Below are 18,395 nucleotides of genomic sequence, written 5' to 3'. Positions count from 1 at the left end.
GTTCTTTTTTATGGCTGTATAGTATTCCTTAGTGCATATGTACTACATTTTCTTTATCCAGTCTACTCTGTTGGGCATTTAGGTTGATTCCATGTCTTTAGTATTGTGAATAGTGCTGTGATGTAATATTCCAATATTCAATTTGGTAACTCTTTCAAATAGGTTTCTGGTTCTTTTTTCTGTTACATGAGCTTATTGTCCTTGTGTTCTTTAGTTTCAGGCACAGTCTATTCCAGTATCACCTAATGTTTTCCCTGCTCTATGCTTAGAATTAGCTATTTCTTCAAGGATTTCAGGTTATTTGTAGTGAGGAATATAATTAGAAATCAATGAGTGGGTGCTAGCTCTGCTCACTGCTCCCAGTGTCATTGCCTTTGGGCACTTTCAGTGGACAGGGATTGGAAATCTAGAGATACAATTTAAAATGCATCTACTAATATTTTTTTCATTAGGATGACAAATTTGTCATTCATTCTTGTTGTCTTAGACGGTAATAACAACGTCCTAAGCGATTTTCTAGCCTTCTTTTTCTACTCCACTTTCACCTTCTTAATCCATAATACAGTTAAGTCTGTGCAACCTTCTACAGTGCAATAGTCTTCCATGGCAGACTTTTAAGCAAAGAATGCAGGTTAGATGTCTCAATCAGGTCTTAAAGGTCCCAAGAGGTCTCTCCACTGCCAGTCATTTATTGCTTATCTCCTGTTGTTCTTCCAACACAGGCATTGTGCTGAATTACATCTGACTATTTGCTTTTCCACAAGTACACCAAATTATTCTAAATCATTTACAAAGTATTCTTTTTTTCTTTATTAGTTGGCTCCCCACTCCCTGTTTGACAACCCCCTATTTACCTTTCAGCTTCTTTCTCATCTGAATCCTTTCTTATTTCCTCTTGCACGACCAGTAAACTCTCTTCTGAGTTCCCATAACACTTTGTGTGTGTCTATCACATTCTCATTACCTATTACTATAATTGTGCATTTAAGGACTGTTGTCCCCCAGTGAATGACAAAGGCGATATGGTTCACTTTTAATATTTTTAGTGATGAGTACAGATTCTTGCGCAAGTAAACACCAAAGAAAATATCTGAGGTTAGTGAGTGTATAAAGGAATCAAGACTGTTCTTTACCTATCAGTCTGAGGGCATCCAATTGCTTGTCGTACTCTTCATAATGCATCTGGGCAAGAGATTTGAGTAAGGGCTTTCTGGGCATAAGATATGACTGTTTGGCCATATTTTCCTTCCAGATCTTTAGGTTATTTTCTTATTTCATCAGCCTTGCCCCTCCCTTCTCAGTACTTTGAGCATGGCCTCCCTGATGGGCTTGGATTCATACTGTAGATGATGGGGTTGAGCACAGGAGGCACTATCAGATACACATAGGCAACTAGGGCATGCACAATGTGGGGTAGGTGCCTCCCAAAACGGTGGATCATAGACACACCTATGACTGGAATGTAGAAAACCAGGACAGCTAAGATATGAGACACACAGGTGTTGAGGGCCTGGATGCGTTCCCTGGGAGAGGCCAGCCCCATCACTGTATAAAGAATAAGTATATAGGACAGGACAATAAGCGAGGAGTCTACACCCACTGTGGACAGAACCACATAGAGCCCATAAAGGATGTTGACCGTGATGTCAGCACAGGCCCGTTTCATGACATCTGCATGGAAACAGAATGAATGAGACAAGAGGATCTTACCAGGGCAGTAGTTCAATCGCTTCAGCAAGAAGGGAACGGGGAAGAGGGACACAGTGGCTCAAACCACAATGGCCAGCCCAATCCTGATGATGACATTATTTGTGAGGACAGCTGCATAGCGCAGTGGGGTGGAGATGCCACAAAGCGGTCAAAGGACATGGCCAGGAGCACTGAGGACTCCACCACAGAGAAGGAGTGCAAGAAGAATATCTGGACCAGGCAGGCATTGAAGCCAATGAGTCTATAGTCAAACCAGAGCACAGCCAAGGTGGTAGGCATTGTGGACAAGGTGAGGCCTGCATCGGTGAGTGCCAGCATGGACAGGAAGTAATACACGGGCTGATGCAGGCTGGGGGTCCTCTTCACAGCCAGGAGAATCAGGCAGTTCCCAGTGAGGGCCACAGTGTACATGAGGAGAAGGGGATGGTGAGCCAGCCATGAATGGCCTCCAGCCCTGGGATGCCAATCATGAGAAAAGCAGGTGCTTGAAGGGGATGTTGACATAGGACTGGGAAGGGAGCATCCTAGGGAGGCAGCCAAGGGCTCTGGAGAGATGTGAGATCTTCAATTTGGGTAGAAAATAAGGAGAAAATACAAAATTATTGGAAGAACACCACCTCTGATACCAGGTGCCATTGGTTCATGCACACTAGCAAATATGACAGATGTGAATCATATTTTAAAATGTACTCCCATCTAAATGAAAGGGAGAATAACTGTAAATTAAGCTTATTGATGACAAAAGTTCTAGTTGATAGCATGTAACACTGGTTTCTTTTTATATTTAACAAAGTGATACTTTCTTTTAATATACATAGAGTGATCCTGACGAACTTAGTACAAAATGCTGTATTTTAAAGAGGAAACAGTGATCCCGTAGAAATAAATTGCAGATCTACTGTAGAAACCTGAGGGGTAGTAGGCATGGGCTTGTTTTTCTTCTTTTCTGGGATTCAGCTTCTACATTCCCAAACAAACAAGCAAATAAGAAAACAAAGGACAACAGTTTAAAGGTAGATCAAGAAAAGAGATGAAAAGCAGCCATCCAAATATCTTTAGCAGAGATTTAAAAACCCACCCAAAACAGGTCTGTGAGCTAAAGCAAATTTTATGATGATAGCTAGGTCTCCAGTTGTATCTAGTCAATGTAATCAGCTCACACTGAAGGTAAAAAATGACCAGGAACTGGAGGGTAGGGGAGTTAAGAAGTATTGTGTCTACTGGCCAGAAGATTGTGTATATTTTGTGAAATATTTTAAAAGAATACATAGAAAATTAAAGTTGCTGTTGTTGTCAGTTGAGTTATTATCTATTCTTTCTCTGTTATGCATTACTTTTTGAGTGAATATCAAGCCCTGATGGAACTGACTCCATTTAAAGATGAGTAAGAAACAGAGTAGTTCCCACATAGAATTTATGCAGACATATTTTATAAAAATTAAAAGGGATAAACTAAGTTAAACATATAGTAAATACTCTTTGAAATAAAGAGTTACTAGAGGAAAGAGAAAAATGTTTTATATAAATTTTAAAAAATACTTAAAAAAGTTAAAGAAAACATGAACAAAATGAAATGTTGTAATACTAGAGTGTGAAAATGAGTTGATAATAGAGAAAATAAAAATCATAGACCAAAGAAAATAACCTGGGGCAAAAAATAGAAGCTACTCTAAAATTGAAAATATTCTTATTAGAAAAAGGTATACTGCTTAGAAACTCACTAATATGAAAAATAGAATTGAGAATAATCAAACAAAATGAAATTAAAGCAATGATAAAAGTCATTAGAGAAAATGTAATTGATATGCTGAATAAAACAGTGTAATCTCAAACACAATAGGTATTCCTGAAGAGGAGTAAAATAAGAATAAAAAAAGAAAAATATTCAAATATATAATAAAATATTTCTAAAAATTATAAAAAATCTAAGTCTTTGTATCAACATGCTTATCTACCAGAAAATAAACACTAATGACTAGGCAAATATAGATATATTTAGGTATAATTATTACGTTGCAAGGATAAAAATCCTATAAATACCCTGATGTAGGCAACAAATCTTAAAATGAAAAAGTATCAGATGCAACCCAGAAATCTCTTAAGACCAATAGATCACAAAAAAGGGATTAGTGTGTACAGAAAAAAATGGATATGTAAAAAACATCCATTTTTTACATCCAAATGTGTAAAAAAATGGATGGAATATAAACATTCTTTTTTTTTTTTGAGACAGAGTTTTGCTCTTGCTGCCCAGGCTGGAGTGCAATGGCGCGATCTCGGCTCACAGCAACCTCTGCCTCCTGGATTCAAGCGATTCTCCTGCCTTAGCCTCCCGCGTAGCTGGGATTACAGGCATGCACCATCACACCTGGCTAATTTTGTTTTTAGTAGAGACTTGGTTTCATCATGTTGGTCAGGCTGGTCGCGAACTCGCGACCTCAAGTGATCTGTCTGCTTTGGCCTCCCGAAGTGTTGGGATTACAGGCGTGAGCCACCATGCCCGGCTGGAATATAAACATTCTGAATGCATCTAGAATGTTGTCTAGGTGGAAAAGAAAAATAACATACATTAAAGTCAATATTTTTATTACTATTTATCACATGGACTAATATTGTAGGATACATTTTTTGAGTGATTATATTAATGCCTTTGAGAGCCAAGACTTTCAGGGTAAGAGAAAAAGAATACATATTTAAAATCAACCAAGTTAATTAAAATGTTGTAATTATAGAGTTAAGTTTGAAATATCAGAATAAGCTCAAGAAATATTTATCTTTTAAGTAATATATATTTTTCAGCTTTATCCTCAGAAAATGACTCAGTAACAAGAACATCTCAGTAGCAAGGAGTACCTCCAATACTTAGCTGTGGCTTTTCGATAACATTTTCCCCTAAAAGGAGTCACATATCTTTTGATAAATAGCTGATTTCAAATCTTGTGCTGGAAATATGCCTAATGATATTGGACATCTTTTAGTACTAGAAGATAAGGAATCATTCAAAGCCAACAGGAATCACTTAAAAAAGACAAAGTAGTCAACTTGAAGAGGCTCCCACTTTCCAAATAGGGCCAATTCAACATCAGTAAGAATGGTAGATGAAAAAGATGGAAACACATTGTGTGTGTGTGTGTGTGTGTGCGTGAAAGAGATGTACATATAAATACACACAAACTCACAACTCATTGGTTAGTGATACTATTAATTGGAACTCACTCAGTATTCTGAAAACTTGCACATAATCTGCTTTGCTTCTACAAATTGTTGCATGGTTAAAACAAAAAAAAATGCAAAAGGTATCACAGCTAACAGGAAATAATAGAATTAGAGTAACTTTTCTTTACCTAGTGAAATAATGGAAAAAATCATCAAGGGCTGAAAGTATCACAAAATACCAGAGGAAGCAGAGTTAGATGACCAAATATAAGGCTTCTGTAGTCATCCTCCATGCAGGAACACCAAATCTGACAACTATTTACACAAAAAAGCACCTTCATATGAACCAAAATTCAGGTGAGCAATCACAGTACCTGGTTTTAATGTCATATTGCTAAAAGGGGTATTGACCAGGGTAGAAAGACAGTCTTGAATTGCTGTCGCCACCCATATCCCATCCCCTGGCAGTGGATACATTGTGTGGAGAGAGAATCTGAGCATTTAGGGGATGTAGAACACGGTGGCTGTTTGAATTCAGAGCTGCCCTGTCATAGTAGAAATCAACACCAGGCAGAACTCAGCCACTGCCCATCCATAGAGGGAGGATTTAGATCAGCCCTAGTCAGAGAGGAATCATACATTCCAGCGGTCAGAACTTGAGTTTTGGCAAGCCTCACTACCCTGAGCCAAAGTGCTCTGGGGTCCTCAATAAACTTGAAAGAAAGTCTAGGACACAAGGACGGCAGCTTCTAGGCAAGTTCTAGTGTTGTACTGGGTTCAGAGCCAGTGGAAGCGGGTGGGAACATGACCTAGTGAAACACCAGCTGGGGCAGCTAAGGGATGCTTGTGCTACCACCCCTCCCCCAATCCCAGTCAGTGCAGCTCACAGCAACAAAAGTGACTCCTTCCTTCTGCTTGAGAAGAGGATAAGGGAGAGTAAGAGGACTTTGTCTTTCATCTTGGATGCCAGCTCAGCCACAGTAGGATAGGGTACCAGAAGGAGTTGTGAGGCCCCCAGTCCAGGCCCTAGCTCCTTGACAACATTTCTAGACACACTCTGGGACAGAAGGGAACCTACTGCCCTGCAGGGAATGGCCCAATCCTGGCAGGATTTATCATCTGATGACTAAGGAGCCCTTGGGCCCTGAAGAACCAGCAGCAATACCTAGGTAGTATGTCATGGGCCTTGGGTGAGACTCTGAGATATGCTGGCTTTAGGTGAGACAAAGAACATTCCCAGCTCAACCCCATTAAAAAGTGGACAAAGGACATGAACACTTTTCAAAATAAGACATACATGTGACCAACAAGCGTATGAAGTAAAGTGCAATATCACTAATAATTGGAGTAATGCAAATCAAAACCACGATGAGATACCATCTCATACCAGTCAGAATGACTATTAATAAAAAGTCAAAATATAAAAGATGCTGATGAGGATGCAGAGAAAAGGGAATACTTATACACTGTTGGTGGAAGGGTAAATTAGTTAAACCATTGTGGAAAGCAGTGTGGCAAATCTTCAAAAGAACTAAAAAAAACCCCTACAATTTGACCCAGCAATCCCACTACTGGGTATATGCCCAAAGGAATATAAATCATTCTCCCATAAAGACGCATGTATGCATATGTTCATTGCAGCACTAATCACAATAGCAAATACATGGAATCAACCTAAATGTCCATCAACAGTAGAGTGGATAAAAAAAATGTGGTACATATATAGCATGAAATACTACGCAGCCATAAAAACGAATGAAATAATATACTTTGCGGGAACATGGATGGACCTGGAGGCCATTATTCTTAGCAAATCACTGCAAGAACAGAAAACCAGATACTGCATTTTCTCATTTACAAGTGGGAGCTAAGCAATGAGGACACATGGACTGGAAGAGGGGAAATACAGACTCTGGGCCCTACTTGAGAGTAGAGGGTGGGAGGAGAGAGAGGTTCAGAACAATTAAACAACAACAACAACAACAACAACAACAACAACAATTATTGGGTACTATGTTTAGTACCTGGAAGAGGAAACAATCTGTACACTAAACCCCCCAATCATGAGTTTACCTATATAACGAACCTTACCTATATAACAAACATGTATCCCTGAACCTAAAAGTTAAAATATTTAAAAAAATCTCATGTACCCCATAAATATATCACCTACAATGTACCCACAAAACTTAACAACTGAAGAAAAAAAAAAAGGAATTAGAGAACACTGTATATTTTACCAAAATTACAAATTTGGGTCATATCCCACCTTGAGTTTACAGAAAATAGTCAAGACAGCAGTCAAGCAGGCATGTTAAGATACCAAGAAAGGAAGTCAGAAATATTCATATTAAAATAAACAAACTTGACAAAACATTCTAGCTTATTCCATAAATAAATTCCAAGAAAACAAAAAGGAAGAGAAAAATGTAAGAACTGATAAATGAATTCAATAAAGTTGCAGGACATAAAATCAACATACAAATATCAATAGCATTTCTATATGCTATCAGCAATTAATCTAAAAAAGAAATCAAGAAAGCAATTCCACTTATAATAGCTACAAAAAATAAAATACCTTGGGATAAATTTGTCAAGTGAAAGATCTCTATATGGAAAACCATAACACACCCATAAAAGAAATCGAAGAACACACACACACAAATGGAAAGATATCCTATGCTTGTGTACTGGAATAATTAATATTGTTAAAATGTCTTACTACCCAAAACAATCTACAGGCAATGCAACCCTTATCAAAATATCAATGACATTCTTCACAAAAATAGTAAAACACAATTCTAAAATTTGTATCGACCCACAATAAACCCTGAATAGCTAAAGCAATCGTGAGCAAAACAAAAAACAAAACCAAAACGGGAGGCATGACACCACCTAACTTCAAATTATACCTCAAAGCTATAGTAGCTAAAACAACATGGTACTATCATAAAAACAGACACATAGACCAATAGAACAGAATAGAGAACTCAGAAATAAATCCACACGTTTACAACCAACTTATTTTTCACAAAGATGCCAGTAACATACATTGTGAAAGGGACAATCTCTTTAATAAATGGTGCTGAAAAAACTGGATATCCATATGCAGAAAAATGGAACTAGATCCCTATTTTTTACCATATACAAAAATCATTTCAAGATAGATTAAAAGCATAAACGTAAGACCTGAAACTATGAAACGACTAGGAGAAAACATTGGGGAAATGCTACAGAACACTGGCCTGAGCAAAGGTTTTTTTGGGTAAGACATCAAAAGTACAACAAAGGCAGAAATAAGACAAATGGGATTACATAAAGCTAAGAAGCTTTTATACAGTAAAGGAAACAATTGACAAAGTGAAGAGGCAACCTACATAATGGGAGAAGATTTTTGGAAACTATCCCACAAGGTATTAATAACCAGAATATAAAAGGAACTCAAACAATTCAATAGCGAAAAAAAAATAATCTGATTAAAAAGTGGGCAAAAGACCTGAATAGGCATTTAACAAAAGACGATATACAAATTGCCCGAAGATGTATGAAAAAAGGTTCAACATCACTAATCATTAGGGGAATGAAACTCAACTGACAATGAGATGCCACCTCACCCCAGTTAAAATGGCTTTTATTAAAAAACAAAAAACAAAGTAACAGATGCTGGAGAAGATGAGGAGAATGGGGAATGCACTTACATTGTTGGTGAGAACATAAATTAGTACAGCCACTATGGAAAACAGTATGGAGGTTCCTCAAAAAATTAAAAATAGAACTACTTTATGATCCAGCAGTCTGATTGCTGGCTACATACCCAGAAGAAAGAACATTATTAGTATGTCAAACAGATATCTGCACTCCCATGTTTGTTGCAGCCTTATTCACAATAGCCAAGATATAGAGTCAGCATAAGTGTCCATCAGTGGATGAATGGATAAAGAAAATGTGGTACATATACACAATGCGGTATTATTCAGTCATTAAAAAGAATGAAATGCTGTCATTTGCAACACCATGGATGGAAATGCAGGCCATTATATTAAGTGTGATAAGCCAGGCACAGAATGGAAAATATCACATATTCTCACTCCTATGTGAGAACAAAAAAATTGGATCTCATGAAGGCAGAGGGTTAGAATGGTGGTTACTAAAGGCTGGAAAGTACAAAGGGGAAGGGGGACATGAGAGATTGGTTAGTGGGTACAAATATACAGTTAGGTAGATTGAATAAGTTCTGCTATAATATTTGATAGTACAATAGGGAGACTATTAATACTATTAAATTACTATTAACAATAATTTATTGTGTATTTCACAGTTACTAGAGGAAAATAATTGAAATGTTCCCAATAGAAAGAAAAGATAAATGTTTAAGGTGCATAACACAATTACACTGATTTGATCATTATACATTGCGTACATGTATGAAAATATCACTTGTACTCCTAAAATATGTACTGTTATTTTACACACATACACACACACGACTTGACTCTTATCAACCAAAAGAAATGCGTGGACCTTGTTAGTATCTTGTTTTGAGCAAATCAAATGTAAAACACGAGCAAACTAACAAAAAGAAGCATTTTTACAGGGTAATCCTGAATTGCAATAAATGTGGATGTGAGCTGATGATTGTTGTAGCTGCATATGAGTATATAGAGATCCACTTATTCTCTCTTTAATTTTGGGTATTTTTGATTTTTTATAATAAAATATTAAGAAAATAGTTTTCTTTTATAACAAGTGACAACATTAATGAAAATAGCTTTCTGGTTAAACTTGGTAAATCATACAAAACCTTTCTCTCTCTACTCTCTCCAAATTCCCATTTAAGTGACAGTAAAAATAACAAGTTATTAACTCACAATGACAAAAGCACAGGATAGGATATAAGAGATGCAAATATTGTAGTCTATGGGTAAATCAGAAAGAGTGGTGGGAAACTGATAGAAATAAAAGATTAAGTTCTTATAGAAAGGTTGCATCACAGATCCACTGCAAAATGACTAGGGAGTTACAGCTGATAAAAGCAAGAGTGAGGAGAGAAATTGAGAACAGGATGAGTTTATGAGGAGCAGCTGTAAGATCCCCTCTCCTGGATATACCTTCTACCCTGGTAGAAGTCAGATTACTTTCCGAAAACATTCTACCAACAAGGCTCTGGATCCAGAAATGCTTGAAAGAAATGAAAACTGGACAGTATTTAAAACAAGTGATAAGAGGAATGGCAAGACTGCCCAGCTCTCCTTTTCTCGCTTGATTCACTGAGTTCTGGTAATCAGGCTTATTCTGCATCACCTGATGGTCACCTTGGGTGCCAACCCAGCAGGAAAAGCCTGTGGAGAAATGCCAGTCCAGATAAGGACAGCTGAGATACTGAGACAGTGCTCAGATGACCTCAGGATGCCAAACAGGAAAAGAACTGGATACATTGTCACATCTGCTCCCTTTTTAAAGAAATTATAAGGAGCATAGTCTTGGAAATATGGTCTTGGATTCCAGTTCATCTCAGAGATATAAACTTCAGGACCTTAGGAAACCAGCCTCTTCCAGCCCATGTTCTTCAAGTGGGGATAGGACTACGGTCTCTCATTGTCCCAGACTGTTTCTCCTTTTTATGCTTTATGTCCAACTCCATCCCACCGATGTATCTCCATCTGAGGCTGAGGTGCTGGAAGCCACTCGTCTGAGAATTAGAGAAGGGGATGTGCTGGGGCCCAGATTACTCACCCTAGCTGTGGTCCACGCTGTCCTCCCACTCATATCCTGCAGGAGCCCAGAATGCCTGTGGCAGAGCAACTAAGTTTTATCTCCTTACACAGAGACACTTTGGCAGAAGTGCCTATTTCCAGGGAAGGCCAGGCTTGGGTCACAGAGGAATCAGTCACTCCACTCAGGTCCCTGGAGAATGGGAAAGTTGGGGCTGGCTTTGGAACCAGGAACAGACAGGTGCTTGGAGAAACTAAACCATAAGAAGGAAAGAGAGACCAGAATCATAGATTCTACAATGTCCCAGCAAGTTTAAATTATCCTCAGAAACTATCAACTTCCACAGCTCATCTGAATTTGAAATCTTTCCAGGATGGATGATACTGCTGAAGCCTCCTCTGGGCCAGGCCACAGGATGCATCCTACAGGAGCTCGTAGTCTTTGTAGAGGGGCGGGATATGGAGTGATGTGGTTGAGAGCCCAGCAGTGGCCCACCCCAGCCTGAGGGAGTCAGGGAAGGCTTCCTGGAGGAGATGGAGAGAAAATAGATTTCTGACAGGCCCCCAAATCCTGTCCGAAGCCCTCAGCTCTCATTCTTGGAAGGGTACCAGGACTATGGGCTTGAAGCTCCAGGCTAGGAGTGTGGTACAGATTCTACCCATATTCCTAGCCTGGGACTGACCTGCTGAATCAGCAGACTCAAAAGGAGAGAACTTGGACAGAGGCAAGAACATGAACTTCAGAGGCATCAGATCTGAGTTTGAGGCTCCCTCTTGAACTTTTCTTACTTCTGAGAGAGTTTCCATAGTAGCTCTGGCCTCAGCTCTTTCCTAAATCCATTTGGACTATGGTCATTCACCTGCAACTTCTTTCTATGGACACATTTGACTCTTTCTTGTTTTTGATTTTGCCTGCACCCTCTGAATTGGGTGAATGCTGAATTGGGCTCAGCCTGTCTCTACCTTTCTCCTCCTGCGGTGGTAAGTAAACTTAGGAAAAAAATCACACACTCTTGAAAAATTTATATCTAAACAAGTTTGTGGCCTTTAACCCGAGCTGAGACCTTAGCACTGCTTCACAATTATTTTCTTTCTGTTTTTAAATTGTCACAATTTTTCTCAAGCTCTTTACCCAACCTGCCACCACTCCTCTCATTAGTTAATTTGGTATTGCTCCTAACTTCACACAGAAAATGGAAGCCATCAAGTGGGCCTTCCCTTAGCTTCCTGCCCAATGCATCAGCTATCTGAACTGTTTCCATTTTATATACATACTCTGCCAGAGAGACAATTCTTTTATTTTGAGACAGAGTCTCATCCTGTTGCCTAGGCTGGAGTGCAATGGCATCATCTCGGCTCACTGCAATGTCTGCTTCCTGGGTTCAAGAGATTCTCGTGCCTCAGCCTCCCAAGTAGCTGGGATTACAGGTGTGCGCCACCATGCCTGGCTAATTTTTGTGTTTTTAGTAGAGACAGGGTTTTACCACATTGGTCAGGCTGGTCTTGAACTCCTGACCTCAAATTATTCACCTGCCTCAGCCTCCCAAAGTGCTGAGATTACAGGTGTGCAGAGAGACCATTCTAAGGAACATGCTGCTTCATGTTAACTCCCTCTCCACACTTTTAACTACTTCTTTGCTGGCTGCCCATAACTTACAGCAAAAACAATTCTGAATGCCATTTCATGGATGACACCTAAGACTCTTTAACGTTTTTTATTTTATTTTATTTTTATATAAAGCTTTTAAAGATGGTTGTGGATTCTCATGCAATTTTAAGAGAGAATTCAGAGAAATTTTGTGTATATTTTACCCAGGTCCCCCAGTGGGGTGACAGCTTACAAAACAGTGCAATATCAAAATAAGGATTTTGAAGGTACAGAAGGAACGTAAAACAATATTCTAAGGACCATACATGGAAAGCCCATGGCCAATATACTCGATGACAATAAATTAAAAGATTTTCCCCTAAGATTAGGAATAAGACAAGAACTCTCACCATGTTTATTCAATATATGCTATTCAGAATATATACTGGAAGTCTTAGAGCAATTAGGTGAGAAAAAGAAAAGACATCCAAATCCAAAAGAAAGAAGTAAAATTATATCTGTTTGCAGATGACATGACTTAATATATAGAAAACCATAAAGATCCCAACTAAAAAACTGTTAGAACTAATAAACAAAATCAGTAAAGTTGTGAGACACCAAATCAACATAAAAATTGGTTGCATCTCTATGCATTATGAATGAACTACCCCAAAAAAGAAAACAATTGCACTCACAATAACATCAACAAAAAATAAAATACTTAGAAATAAATTTAACCATGGAAGTGAAATACCCGTTACTCAAAAAAGACCAAAAAACAAAAAAACTCAAAAAAATTGATAAAATAAATTGAAGATGGCACAAATAAATGGAAAAATACCCAGTTTCAAAGAAGAGTTAATGAATTGGTATTGTTAAAGTTTCCGTACTATACAAAGTGATCTATAGTCTCAGTGAAATTTCTATCAAAATTTCAATGATATTCTTCACAGAAATAGAACAATCCTGAAATTCCTATGGCATTAAAAACAAAAACAAACAATCAAACAAAAACAGCAAAAATCCTACTAGCCAAAGCAATCTTGAGCAAAAAGAATAAGGTGGGAAGCGTGACACAGCACTATGGTAATTAAAACAGTGTAGTTCTTGCATAAAAACTGATATATAAACTGATATATAAACCAATGGAACAGAGTAGAAAGCCCAGAAATAAATCCACACGTTTATGGCCAATTGACACTCAGCAAAGGTACAAGAACACACAGTGGAGCAGGGAGAGTGTCTTCAACAAACGGTTTTGGGAAAACTGGCTATCCATATGCAAAAGATGAAACTGGACCCTTATTTTACTCCATATACCAAAACCAACTCAAAATAGATTAAAGACTTAAATTTGAGATCTGAAACTAAACTACCAAAAGAAAATATGATGAAAAAATTTCTAGATGTTGATGTGCGTAACAAATTTTTGGATATGAACCCAGAACGTAGACAACAAAAGTAAAAAATAGACAAACGGGATTACATAAAATTAAAAAGCTTATGCACAGAAACAATCAATTGAGTGAAGAGACAACCCATGTGATAGGAGAAAATGCAAAGCATACTTCAGGTGAGGGGCTACTCTCCAAAACATATAGAAAATACAATTTAGTGTCAAAAACTAAATAATCCAATTAAAAAGTAAGCAAAGAACCTGTATAGTTTCTTCTCAAAAGAAGATACACAAATGGCTAAAAGGTATTTGAAAAGATGTTTATCATCAATAATCATTAATGAAATGCAAATAAAAACCACATTATCAGCTCGTACTTGTTAGAATGGTTATTATGAAAAATGAAAAAAATGGTAAGTGTTGGTAAGGAAAGGGGGACCCTTGTATACTATTGGTCAAAATGTAAATCAATATGCTCATTATGGAAAATAATATGGAGGTTCCCCAAAAACTAAAACTAGAACTATCATATGATCCAGCAATCCCTTTTCTGGATACATATCCCAAAAAATGAAATTAGTATCTCAAAGAGATATCTGTATGCCCATGTTCTTTGCAATATTATTCACAAGAGCCAAGATATGGAATTAACCCAAATCCCCATCAACAGATAAAGGGAAAATGTAAAGGTGATACGCACACATGTACACACACACACACATGCACACACACTATTCAGCCTTAATAAAGAAGGAAACTCTGTCATTTGCAACAACATGGATGAACCTGGAGGACATTATGTTAAGTAAAATAAGTCAGGTACAGAAAGACAAATACTACATGACCTCACTTATAAGTGGAATCTTAAAAAGTCAAACTCATGGAAGCAGAGAGTAGAACGATGGTTTCCAATCGCTGGGGCTCCTGGGTGGAAAAAACAGGGAGGTGTTTAAAAGGTACAAAATTTCAGTTATGTAGGATGAATAAAATCTGATCTAATGTACAGCATAGTGACTGCAATTAATTATATCTGATTGTATACTTTAAATTTGCTAAGAGACCTTAAAAGTTCTCAACACACACAGACGTACAAGGGAACTATGTGAGGTGATTGTTATGTAAATTTGCTTGATTGTGGTAATCACTTCACAATGTATACATATATCAAAACATTATGTTGTTAGGGTAAACATGGACATAAAGACGGCAACATTAGACACTGGAGACTACTAGAGGAGGGAGGGTGGGAAGGGGGTGTAGGCTGAGAAAATACCTATTGGATACTATGCTCGCTATCTGGGTGATGGGATCATTCATACACCAAAACCCAGCCGGATGCATTTTTCCCATGTAATAAACCTGCACATGTACCCTCTGAATCTAAAATAAAAGTTGAAACAAAAACACCAACAAAAACACCATACTGTACACTGTAAACATACACAATTTTTATTTGTCAAATATACCTCAATAAATCTGGAAAAAATAGGTACTTGCAAAATAAAACAATAAGAATATTAACACTGATACATACAGTCAAGGCATTGAACATTTCCACCACCACAAGGATTCCTCATGTTGCCCTTTGGTATTTATGCTCACTTTCCTCCTTCGCCATCCCCTTCTTAATCCCTGAAAACTACAAATGTGTTCTATATCGTTATAATTTTGTTATTTTCAGACATTATATATTCTAGATACTAGTCCTTTGTTGTATCCTTGGTTTGGGAATACATTCTCCCACTTTCTGGGTCCTCTTTTCATCCTCTTAGCAGGAATTTTGACAGAGCAAAATTTTTAACTTTAATAAAGTCTAATTTATCATTTTTTTCTTGTATAATAGGATAAATTTGTGGAACTCACTTAGCTTTAGGGGGTTTTAAAAAATAGATTATTTGAATATTTTTCTATGTATGTAATAATAGGTATATAATATAATGTACAAATAGGGATATTTTATTTCTTTATTTTTTTCTGTATGCCTTTTACTTTTTTTTCCTGCTTTATTGCATTGACTATGGACTATGTTGGATACGAATGATGACAGTCGACATTTTTTCCTTGTTCCCACGTTAAGAGGGAAGACATTCAGTCATTCACCTTTAACTATAATATTAACTATAGGTTTTTGTAGATGCTCATTTTCAAGTTGAGGAATTTCTCTCTGTTCTTATTTTTGTGAGTTTTCATAAATGTTTGTTGAATTTTTATCAAATGCATTTTCTGTACCAATTTTATATCATCGTGTGAGATTTATTTTTAATGCTGTTAAAATTACTTGATTTTTGAATATTAAACACGCCTGGCCCTCCTGAAAACAAAACACACTTGGTTATAAATTTAAAAAGTACACATAATGTAAACTTTTCCACCTGAACCTGTGTTTTTTTTTTTTTTTTTTTTTTTTTTTTTTTTTTTTTTTTAGAGATGGAGTCTTGCTCTGTCACCCAGGCTGGAGTGCAATGGCGCGATCTCCATTCACTGCAACCTCCGCCTTCTGGGTTCAAGCGATTCTCCTGCCTCAGCCTCCCGAGTAGCTGAGACGACAGGCGAGCACCACTATGCCTGGCTAAGTTTTTGTATTTTTAGTAGTGATGAGGTTTCACCATATTGGCCAGGCTGGTCTCAAACTCCTAATCTCGTGATCCATCCACCTTGGCCTCCCGAAGTGCTGGGATTACAGGCGTGAGCCACAGCGCCCGGCCCAACCATTTTTAAGTGTACAATTCAGTTGTGTTAAGCATATTCACATTGTTGTACAACTAATGTCCAGAACATTTTCATCTTGTGAAACTGAAATTCTATACCCATTAAACAAATAATTTCCCGTTTGCCCCTTCCTCATCTCCTGGCTACCACTATTCCACTTTCTGTTTCTAACAATTTGACTACTTCATGTAAGTGACATCATACAGTATTTGTCTTTTTGTGACTTTCTTATTTCACTTAGCATAATGTCCTCAAGCTCCGTCCATGTTGTAGCACCTGTCAGAATTTTCTTCCTTTTTCAGGCTGAGTAATTTTTCATTGTGGGTATATACTAAATTTGTTTATCCATCATCTGTCCATTGACACTTGGCTGCCTCCACCCTTTGACTATTGTGAATAGTGCTGCTATGAACATGAGTGTGCAAATATACTTTCAAGATCCTGGTTTCAATTCTTTTGAGATTACCCAGAAGTAGAATCACTGGAACATACAGTAATTCCATTTTTAATATTTTGAAGAACTGTGACAACGTTTTACTGTTTTACATTTCTATCAAGAGTGTTAAAGGATTCTAATTTCTCTACATTCTAGTAGCCATACTGAGTGTTGTACACTGTGAAAAATGTTTGTGTTTATATCTGAGAGATATTAGCCTGTAGTTTTTTTTTTTTTTTGTTTTGTTTTTTTGTGTGTTTTTTGTACTGTTTTTGTTATCAGAGTAATACTAACGTTACAAAACGTATCGGAAGATGTTTTCTCCTTTTCCATTTATTGGAAGAGATAGTGTAGAATTCTTCTTTTAATCTTTATTAGAATTTTCTAGTGAAACAATCTGGACCTATGGATTTCTTTTTGGGGATTTTATAAATTAAAAATTCAATTGTTAATAGTTACAGGGTTACAAATTATATATTCATATTTTGGGAGTTGTGGCAGTTTGTGTTTCACTAGGAGGTGGTCCACTTTTCTAGGTTGATATTTATGTGTGTAGAATTGTTTGTAGTATTTCCTTATTATTCCTTTGATGTACACAGAGTCTGTAATAATAACCTCTGTTTCATTCTTGTTATTAATTCATGCCTTCTTTCTTTTTTCGTTGTTAGTCTTGCTAGGAGCTTCTTAATTTTATTGATGTCTTCAAAGAATCAGCTCTGTTTCAAAGATTTTATTTATTTTTTTTCGTTTTTAGTTTTATTGATTTCTTCTCTTATCCCTATTATTTCCTTCTACTTGCTTTGGGTTTTGTTTTGCTCTTCTTTTCCTAGGTTCTTGATGGCATAGCCTAGATTATTGATATGAGACTTTTCTTCCTTTTTAATATATTCATTTAAGCTACAAATGCTCTTATCAGCACTGTTTTGTCTGTGTTATACAAATTTTGGCATGTTTTATTTTCATTTTTGTTCACATCAAATTATTTTTGATTTCCATTGAGACTTCTTTTTGTTATCCATTAATTATTTAGGAATTTCCACGTTATCTTTCTGTGATTACATTGTATTTGAAGAACATATTGTGTGTAACTTTTATTCTTTTAAATTTGGTCTCTGTCGATACTGGTGGTGGGGGATTTGTTACTGCTAAGTGAAGATGGGAATTTTCTTCACATTATCTTTATGATAACGTGGTGCGAGGGTCCTCATTACTCTTGGGTGATGGTGAATATCTTGATTCTCTACTAGGCCTGCTCTGCCATCGTCCCATTGGGGATGGGATGGACGTCTCATTACTGCCCAGAGAGGGTTGAAATCCAGGCACCCACATGGTTTCCACTGACACCATGGAGAAAGGAGCTACTCATTATTGGCTGGCAGGAATGACAGTCTCAACTGCCTATTCGACTTTCTCTGACACCACCACCCTGAGGAGGGTGTTGGGTGCCTCATTACAGCCTCATGAGGTTGGAAGTCTGGGTTCTCCATTTGGCCTTTGCTGACATGAGTTGGGGAGCCATGTGGTCACAGGTTTTTTTTTTTTTCCTGCAGTGTTTTGCTGGAGTAAAGTGGTTTTTTGAAGTCTTCTGCCTTGCTAGGATTCCCCTTTCATTGGCTAGAGGGAGCAGGCTTTTGAGAGGGCTTTTACTGTCTGTGCACGTTAGCATTTCTGTGTTGTCAGTTTCTTCAG

The 18,395-nt window shown here is 37.3% G+C and overlaps 1 protein-coding gene and 1 pseudogene across 1 annotated transcript in view; both read right to left on the bottom strand.

Annotated features, from left to right (window-relative positions):
• The window catches only part of RHOG (ras homolog family member G), a 1,041,648-nt gene that overhangs the window by 692,060 nt on the left and 331,193 nt on the right, over positions 1-18,395 (bottom strand). The window lies entirely within an intron of this gene.
• LOC126935132 (olfactory receptor 51I2-like) lies at positions 1,278-2,233 on the bottom strand (annotated as a pseudogene).

Source organism: Macaca thibetana, chromosome 14 (assembly GCF_024542745.1).
Source record: "Macaca thibetana thibetana isolate TM-01 chromosome 14, ASM2454274v1, whole genome shotgun sequence".
Lineage (NCBI taxonomy): Eukaryota > Metazoa > Chordata > Mammalia > Primates > Cercopithecidae > Macaca > Macaca thibetana.
Note: the sequence above shows the minus strand (reverse complement) of the source record. Positions and strands in the feature narration are given on the sequence as shown.